The sequence below is a fragment of the Pygoscelis adeliae genome, unplaced genomic scaffold (genome assembly GCF_000699105.1).
Source record: "Pygoscelis adeliae isolate BGI_AS28 unplaced genomic scaffold, ASM69910v1 Scaffold548, whole genome shotgun sequence".
NCBI classification, from domain to species: Eukaryota; Metazoa; Chordata; class Aves; order Sphenisciformes; family Spheniscidae; genus Pygoscelis; species Pygoscelis adeliae.
The window spans coordinates 452,667-462,511 of NW_008825427.1; the positions used below are offsets into that span (position 1 = coordinate 452,667).

Sequence of the window (9,845 nt, forward strand, 5' to 3'; positions counted from 1 at the left end):
AACCTCAAAACACAATTCTTCACCCACTAATGAGAAGCAATCGATCATTAATTCTCATGCTCTGATCTTCCACAAGCAGACTTTCCAGGTACTCCAAATTAATCATTTTCTTATGAATTCACAGATAAAGTTAATAGGAAGGAGTTACCTCATGGGATTTGAGAATTGCAGCAAGTCTTTAGCAGAAATATCTTTCCTTTACAGGCCTTGAATTTGTAAGGTTCCAAACCAAAAACATGTATATGAAGCGTTGGTCACATCAGGATTAAAACTCCCAGCAACCTGTGTGTGCCCAGCATGCCAAACTCACGTCATTTCCTTGAGCTCACCCATACACACCCCTTCCCTGTCCACATTAAGTCCCTTTTAGCAAGAGACTGCCACCAGGGTCATGAGTCAAGCAGGCTTGGCTAAAAATATTCTCCGGCACTGTCCCTCATCTGCCTCGCTGTTGTCCACCTCTGCCTTAACGCTGGAGATCCTTCAAGCTTCCAAGTTGTTTGCAAAGCGCCTATGGCTATCAGTGCTAGCACCAGCAAACCCCAGGAGACAGCCACATCCTAGCACTGGGCACAAACCTGCATGGCAGTTACTTGCAGCTGAGGGATCCTCCTCAGTAGTTATTTTACTCCCCCTGGTTAGACTAAACTAACTATGCGTATTTCTGTTTATTCACTATTCATAATTCAAATACAAGTGAAATTAAAAGGATCTAGAACGGCAATCTAGTTAAGAACTTTAATGAATGTGAATAGCATTTTAGAAATAAAGTCTATTATAAAGCACTTGAACTAATTAAAAGTTTAGGGCTCCCTGCCTAAAGCCCTTAGCATTCTGCATTAAGAAAGTAAAAGCCTTTTAAAGAAAGCTTTAAAATTCTGAACTGCTGCAGCTAAGATCTGAACAGGCAATGGTGAAACTAGCATATCTCATTCAGTAGCATAAACAAGGAAAGAACAGATAAATACACCTACATCCTGAGGGGAAAAAAAAATAATCTTGTTATGGGTGAAGCCATTTTGCAGTGAACGAGGTGATAATTTGGGATGCATCAGCTCTTCAGGATCTCAAAAAAATTATAGATGTTCCACACACTCCTTTCCAAGCAACAGTGGCCAACAATGAGATAATAAAAATAAATAAATAAATAAAAATTCTTCAGAGCTGACTGCCGAGGCAGAGAAGGCCTAGCTTATCTTCTCCGGAGAACCTGTGCACTGGACCTTTGAACTAATGTCTTTTTTCCCTTGTTTACACAAGGAAAGTTTTTTAATACCATCTTAACAGCATTTCTAATTAATCAGAAATATACATAAATAATAGATTCTCAGAAGCCTGATGAAGCTTGAGATAATTGTAACCTAAAATAATAATGTAATTCCTAAGAGGATGCATCATCTTTACATTGTCCTAGCTTGGTCTTGGTCAAACACAGCAAGAGAGTAAATTGCTACATTAGAGGTTAAAAGCAGAGGAAAAAACCCAAGTCAAATAGAAGACCACGCTGCTGAGGAGACAGAAAATACTCGTGATCAAAGGGTGACACAGCATGGGTATTTTATTAATCTTGCAGGAGTCCAGCCAATAACCCTGCCAAGGGGTTGTCCATGCTCCTCCCCGCGGCTGGGGCTGCTCCACCTGTAACAGGCAGAGAAAACCTCACCAGACCGCTCTTGCTCATGCCAGCCCTGGGGCTGGCATGGGTGGCAGCAGGGCCCCAGCTCACCCCTGGCCAGCGTGACTGAAGCAGGTGCCAGCTATTTTTATGTCTAAGCTGCAATTCAGATCTGACCTGTTATTAAGTTCAAAGGGAGAAGCAGCCGCAGCAACGCCACCGGGAAGGCAACGCAATGTGCTCCCAGCTCATCGGTGGAGAACAGGAGGCTACAGCTGGAAGGGGGCATGCGGTCACGACTCTGAAACGCCTGGTGGGCTGCAGGAATGGTCTGCTTCACCTGCTGTAGGCCAGCGGCTGCCCAGTGCTGTACAACCTGTGAGATGCCAAAAAGCCCTGACCCCTTCCTCCCCATGCATCACACAATCCATTTCTGGCAGCACCAGACTGTGGGTAGCACACGCTTGCTTGGGCTGATCTCAATGTTTCTAGGTACCAAAATGTGTGCGTAGTTTGTAAATAAAGGAGTGTGGCACCAAATTATTAAATTTTGAAGTTCTACATGACAGGGAACTGAAGTAATAGTTGAATCTTAAACTGATTTAAACACGTTAACTGATTCACCAGTTCATTCTTGCAACACAGATCTCAAAGGACTACTCAGAACATAATGAGTGGCTAACTATGCACAAGGAATCGTGTCCGCAGCAGATCATCTGCAAATTAAGAATTACTTCAAAATCCATTTCAAGTAAATCATTCTCCCGCTATGAAAATCTCAGCTTCTAAGATTAGAGATCTTTTGGAAAATTATTAATTCCCTCATCTCACACTTAAAAGGATGCCACAGTTACTATATCCTGGACTGTAACTGAAGCCGTCCAGTGCAAGCAGCTTTCCTATCAAGGGACCATCTTTTCAGTGAGATCCATTATATATATATCTTAGGGTTTGATTGAGGTATTTAGTATCTTTTTTTTCCCCCCCATAAACACAAGAGCTGAGCAGTCTTCTAATCTCCAAGATTGCAAATGCCCAGCTTCTACAGCTGCAGTAATTAAACCAGCTTCTCATGCCATTACCTACATTGTCTCTTCCTCTGCATCTGCTCTATTCCCACATCGCACTCTTAAATCAAACCAAGATAAGCTATTTTCTAAGATCAGCTGACTTGTCTCTCCCTCAAAATCACTGCAGCCAAAATGATTCTGAGCAGATATGAAGCATCTTGCTAAATATCCAAAAGGTCTCTTTTAAAGAAAAAAAAAAAAAAGTAGACGTCAATGCAAGTGGATATTTTTAGCACCTGAGTTGTTCTATATTTATTCCTTTATATCTATCTAAAAAAACCCATGATCTCTGATGAAGCATTACCAGAAAATATATTCTACTGGAAAGTCTGCTTTATGAATCTTACCTACATGAGCACTGCAACAAGTACATCCCGCCACCCATTCAACCATACAAGTTTAAGGGTTAGGAGTGTACACAGAATAATGTTTCACTGGTTTCAAAGAGATGCTTAAAAAAAACCCACCACCAACCAACAAACAAATAAACCAACCCAGAAAGCAAACTCTTGAGCATAATCTTTTTGTCATTCTGCTTAGATGCAACACTTGAGCCTCATGCTTAAGAACTTCCACCTTGAAGTATTTCTAATTGTCTAATCCCAAAAAAACCTCAAAGACACCTTGTGGGTTAGCTGTTAAAAACAAAACAAACCCACCACCCCCAACTCCAGGACACACCATATTTCAACAAAACCTCAGGTCAGCAGCAACAGCAGCAGCTCAGGTCGTATCAATATTCAGGCAATAAAAGACTACTTATCTCTTCCTTATTCTGTTTCCTTATAGCTGTTACCTTCTTGCCCCAAAGACCCCTGCCCTGTTACCTCCAACATGTTTATACTACCCCAACAGCCTCGTGCCTTTGACCTTATGCAAATTACTGGAAGATTTCTTTTCAAGGGCAGGATACAGGTTATCAAAGGTGTGGGTTATTTGTACGGGAAGAGGTACTTCAGATAGACAGGAAAAGCACAATTGTGTCAAGGAAGCTTCTCCTAGTTGTAGTAAACTTTCATTAAAAGAGAAAAAGAAAATAAAGTAATTTAAGAGAGGGTCTTACATCCACAAAAACTGGAAGGTAACTTGTATTTTGAAGCTAACAATATTTTAATTTCCTGCTCTAGAAAGATACCTGTTACCTACCCACAGTTATTTTAGATTTTTGAGTTATGCTAGATCTCTTAATGTACTCATGAAAATAGCAAAAGGGCAGGGGGGCAGATGGGAAGATACTGGTAAAATACTTACCTCTATATAAACTTGAAACTCCTCTCTCCTCTGACCTGGAGGACTCTGTCTTCCTTCCAGATACTCCCTACCTAGAAGACAGATATGTCTCATCACTCAGCCATACCCTCCAAGTATTTTTCTAACCAGCATTACCTACACATTGACAGCTCTCCGATCCCAGGGTAAACAACAGGCAGGTGAGGGACCCCAGAGTACGAAACTATACCAGAAACATCTCGGCACACACACTGATATCAAATGAGTAAGTTTGGTCAGTGGCAGGTTATTACTACTTTCATACAGTGCAAATCACCTGAGTCTGCAACTTGCCACAAGGTAAAAGTATGGCTTTTCAAAAAAAATACAGGCCTTTCCAAGTTAAAAATATATGTGCCTCAATTACCTTAATCTCAGACTGACCCTTGTATATTTGTCTTAGAAGACCTTGCACTGCATCACTATTGCACTATGGAAGGCAGCGAGACTTCAGGTTCATTTTACGCAATTTTAAAACAAGCCGCTCTGAAGGCTTTTAACTGAGCAAACCCACCTAACCCTCCTATCCAGTTTTGAACTATTTTTTTTTTCCCTTCTGATTAAAATGTTTCCCATCCAGCTGTGGTTTCAGTTCAGTCTTCTGTAAAAAACTAAAGACAAGGAAATAGCTAGCTTGAATTCAAGAATCCTCTCCTCTTAGCCACGTAAAACTCACAAAAAATGGAAATTCTCTCACTGTTGCCAGCACCTCCCCTGCTATCGAAAAATAGTTTATCATTGTAAAGTACCCCAAAGCAAGGCAACAGAAACATCCAAAACCTTTGAAAGACAGAAACCAAATACTGTATACCCTCTCTGGTTATTAAAAACAAAACAAAAATCACATACTGTAACAGAAACAAAGTTAGGGTTTGCTTAAGATAGGTACATCTGTGGAGAAGGAACAGCATATCCAATTTATTCTTATTTCCTGGATTAAAAGCCATTAAGCTCACATGACAATTTTTTTTAGACAATTTGTCTACCTTTTGTGAATTGGATAATCCCTTTTTCAAAATGGATTAAATTCCAGAATAAGCGTGTCAAAAGTTTGTCCAGAAACATGCATTGTGAATGAACTGGATTTTGCCTCTGACAGTCTTCCCTTCTACTATATTATTTAATGCCCAAATTAAGCTGTTTTGTGGCTTTTGTTAGTACTCGGGTACACCACATAGAACCACATAGAACCTGTGCACTGAAAGGCAAATATGCAGCTAGGTATAACCCATTCATAATTACAGAGTCACTCACATACCCTTCTCAGCACTAGAGCTGTCTGATGTGCTTCTCTGACCAGACCCATGCAGACATCCTGCAGATAAGAGCTGGTTCCTTACCATGGGACGTGAACACAAGACTACAAGGACACATCCAAACAAACAACTTGGGAGGTCACTCCCAGGACAGCCATGCTGCAATCAAGAGCACACAAGCTACAAAAATAGCTTCTTTCAGAGTAATTAAGACTCCAGCACAACCTCCAGCACCTGCCCCTACTATGAGAAGCTGGAAAAAGCAACAAGGGAAGTCCAGCAAGAGCACCACTGAGTACTTACTAGCCATAGCCAGCATCAAAGACACCAGGGAAGCCGCAGACTCAATTGATCTAAAATAGCACATTAATCCACAGCACCAGTCTGCTTTTGAAGGGAATGTCCTATTGCTTCTGCGACTTGGACCACAGAATGATTTTGGTGTGCACAAGCCAGATTCCCTTTGGATGAAACCAAATCAGAAGATCCACCTACGGCGTCACAAGCATCCAAAGCAATGGGCAGGCTGCACATCTGCAAAGCTCTCCAGCACATCCCAAGCAGTAGGAGACTCTTCAACTGTCACAAATTTATGCAATACCTGGAATACCTCATGCTAAACAAAGGGTTAAGTAGCACCCTTTGCACTTCTGTAAGTAACGTATTTTTGTATTTGATGTTAACCACCAGCTCTCAATTCTTTGTGATCCACTTTGCCTTCTATTGAGGCCTCTCTTGCCTCAGTGCCATTTCTCTTTCCTCAATACCTGCCCTGCCTTCTGTTGCCTTCCTCACCATTGCTGAATGCCACCACTTCTTTCCTATGGCAAAATCAACCTCCTTCAGGCTCACAGAAGACCCAGCACGGTGGCACCTGGAGCTGCGTGGAAACAACACCGCTCATCAAGCAATGCTGAAACGGGGACGAGGCTTCTCCAGTGGCAAGAGGAGGCTAACCAACCAAGGAGCAAGACTGCTGACTTGCAACTGCAAGAGAACTGGTGATGGGTGTCACAAAGATCAAGGGGATGAAGGTTACCTTCTTAAAGGCCACAGAACATGAGGGCAATATGGCAGGCATACCCTTGCTACAGACATCTTCAAACAGATCTTTGAGCACATCATCAACCCTACCCCCTACCACAGGATGTGCATGTGCTGGGGCCAGGGTCATCACACAGGAAATACTGTAAGACAGCACAGCCTCTATGCTTCCCATTCCCAGACCTTGCAGGTAACTCCTATGAGGGAACATCGATGTTCAGGGAATGGACACTTCCCTTTGTCCATTCTCCCCCACGGCCAACACCAGCAACCTTCTGTATTAACACCTCTGATTCCAACCCAGGTAAGTGCATTGCTTGTCTATACTTGGTGCTAGGAAAGAAGGATGTGTGCACATGAGTCTTCAAGCTGAATTACCGAGCGCTGATCTTGGGCCTCCAGAGCGCCAGACAAACATCAGCAGTCTGACTGGGAAGGCTGTCATGCCTTTAAAAGCAATTCCACAAGGGCAGGAGATTGCTGTTGCTTCATGGCAAGCAGCTAAACTAGAAAGCATCTCTCCACTCCTTGCCCTGTACAAGAGCCTCTCTCAATCCTGCTGACCAAGCACACCTGCACACAGCATATTCTGCTAACACAGCCCGCAAAGGCCCTGACCATGGCCCCCTCCTTCCCCAGCGTAGTGGCACAACCCCAGAAGCACACAGGCCTAGGTCACACCTTGATCCAGGTGGGCTGTTGTGTGGCATAGAGCAGATTCACGACAGTTACTGATGGGATGCCCTCAAAGGCCACCAGATATTCCCAATTAGCTCTCCCTTCAGCACAGACCAGCCAAAAAAAAAACCCAAACCAAAAAACAAACTCCAAGGGATCAAAATTTTTGGAGGAGCCCTTTTCCCTCCTTTTCGCTCTCTGCCTCTCCCCTCCCCCCTGCTTCCCCCATGCTTCTCTGCCTTCCCCTGCTGCAAATTTGAGCAGGTCACAGGACAGATTCTTGCACTACGGCACTGGCCATAGCAAAGAGGTAACTACCATGCATGGTAGGATATGCTATTCAGAGGTCAACTTCATGTGTCCCTTACAGGAGGAGCAAAAATGGGTCTATCAGTTTATAGTGCCTTCCATCTCCTTCTGCTGCTCCCACTAAGCTGCAGAAATTTGTCTTTACAAACCTGGGGAAACTAGTCAGAGCCCTGCATTATATCCGTACAGCAAGGACAAAACAGTTTGTTTTTCTCTCCTCCATAAGGTCCTCTGATGTAGAGGAGGTCTTAGAGGCAAAGACAGCCCCTATTCACCAACCCCAGGCATCTTATCCCGAAGTTTCTGCAGACAGGGGGCAATGTATGCAGTAGCAGGCCAACCCACTGTAGCACCTCTGGTCTGAGGGGGTACTTAAGAGGGGAGAAGGAGAGAAGAGAGGAGGGAGACCCTGGGCTGGCACAGGGACTTACAGCAGGCCCCACAAAGGGTTTTGGTTCAGCTCAACACCAGATGGGCAGAGAGCCTGGCGAGGTGGCAGCTCCTGCAAAGTCCTTCATCTCCATCCAGAGTCCCCACCTCATAATCACAGACACCAGCAGGTACAGCAGTGCAAGGGCAAAGGGAAGGCTGTCAGCCCCACTGACAGCTGACACATCCCCCCCACAATCCACAGAGCTTCTACCTAAGTATTTAAGTTGGGCCAAGAAGACACAGCATAACAACAGGCTCCATATAGTGATGACTGACAAGACTTCTTCTGTTATCACAACTCTAGAAGAGGTCTCTGCCCTTCTAGTTAATGTTAGTAAAAATAATCCTGGCCTAATCCCCCAAAGGCGCACTTGGGATATGGGACACCTGTATGGTTTGTTATATTCCTTGACTATCCTCATCCTAAAAACTCTAGGTACCACTGTCTTCCCTCACCAACCCTTGAGGTGGCAGCAGCTAATACAGATCTTGCTAAACTTGATTACCCTTCCCCACCCCAGCAAAGCAAAGAGACACTGCCCCTCAAGCCCACACCCCTTCCTCTGAATGGCAAATCATTCTGTCAGATGAGGTTTTCTCAAAGGAACGTGACAGCAGTGACAGGCACAAACCTGGACACAAGGAAGTCCCAAAGGGTTGGAGGTCCAGAAAAAATGCTGTCAAGACTAATCAAAAGGGACAAAAAGGGATGATTGATTTGAGCACCACCAGGAACAGAGTGCGCACACGTGTGCTTGCATAGGCATGCAAATGAGGAGGGCAGGTTAAGCAGATCCAGAGTAGCATTGGGAATCTCTTGCTTTTTATTCAGCACAGACATGTTCACACACTAATAAGTCACGGCACATAGTTTCGTTCCCCCATTCCACTCTGTCTGCTCCCAGCCACTGATCACAGTGGTCTTCTTCTGTGATAAGTGTCCTAAGATGAGTGTCATGCTGGGTGCTCCAACTTTTTGAAGCAGATGTAGGAAGCTAAAATTACAGTCTCAGAAAAGGTTTACCCACATCCTCAGTGTCCACAGCAGCCACCTGTGATTCAGAGGGCACTGGAAATATTCATGTCTCGCCTTTTGTGCAGGCAGAACCAGGCAGCACGTTCCACCTCAGTAAGGCAAGATATGAGGCCATGGCCCGTAAATACCCTTCCATGGTCCAAAGCTGGCAGGACTGCCAAAGGGCTGCTCCCACTGTTTACTTACTGGCGGGCCTGGGCCAGACACCAGGGCCAGGCTGGAATCAATACTGCTCACACTGCCTGGGGATCCACAGAGGGCAAAGGCCCAGGTTATCTTGTTGATAACTCCCACTACATGGAGGTAAAAGGTTTGGAAGATAGCCTTGGAAACCTTGATCATAACTACACCCAGACTGGAATTGCTCACCCCACATCAGCTCACCACTAGTGGTAGGAACTGAGGGTCATGAGACTTTACAGATGACAGTCACTCTTTTGCGCAAGGTCTAGGCTGCTAAAATTTCATTCGGTGACAGCAGAGATGTGGTACCATCTGATGGCAGAAGGCCTTGACTGTGCCTCTTCACACACAAAAGCTCTGTGCCCACTGCTGGTCATTTCATTGTCTCGAGAGCAATGGCATCCTACTGGACCAAGCTTCTCCATTAGGGCCAGAGAAAAAGCAGCTGCAAAACTTCAGAGGAAGCTCTTACTTCTGCCTTCTTCCCCAAACAACAGGACGTCCAGGAAGGTGAGAGTCTGGTCTTTTGGGTGAGCTCCTGGAGCAGCTGATGGTGAAAAACACCCATCTCCCCTGACATCACTGATCTCAAGAGTCAAGAGGGGATCCAGGCAGCAGGTTGCACAGGTCACTCCAGCGAGCAGGAAGAGAAATAAAGTTTGTTCCCACAAGAGGCTTACACAGACACTACTGACGGGGCAGTGACATGCTAGCATCATCCCTGCTAAACAGGGAAGAGGACAATTTGACATCTCCTGAAACAACAGTCCAAAGAGCAGAGGTTAGTGGGACAGCTTTCCTTCAGAGCAGCACACACAGAGGGAGGACAGTCAGTCCAGGGAGGAGGCTAACTCAAATTCAAAGAACATTAAGTAGAGAAAGCACGTAAAACTGAAATCTGATCTCCTGGCCTGCTACTACTGCACTGCACATGCAGTTAACGCAGACACGGC

General features: G+C 44.7%; 1 protein-coding gene across 1 annotated transcript in view; it reads right to left on the bottom strand.

The window, feature by feature from the left end:
• The window catches only part of AGPAT3 (1-acylglycerol-3-phosphate O-acyltransferase 3), a 67,962-nt gene extending 62,688 nt beyond the window's left edge, over positions 1 to 5,274 (bottom strand). Inside the window, exons 1-2 of the mRNA XM_009330644.1 lie at positions 5,213 to 5,274; positions 3,937 to 4,007 (exon numbers count right to left, since the gene is read on the bottom strand). The gene's annotated coding sequence lies outside the window, so the exon portion shown is untranslated. The remainder of the gene's footprint in view (positions 1 to 3,936; positions 4,008 to 5,212) is intronic.
• Positions 5,275 to 9,845: the final 4,571 nt, after the last annotated feature.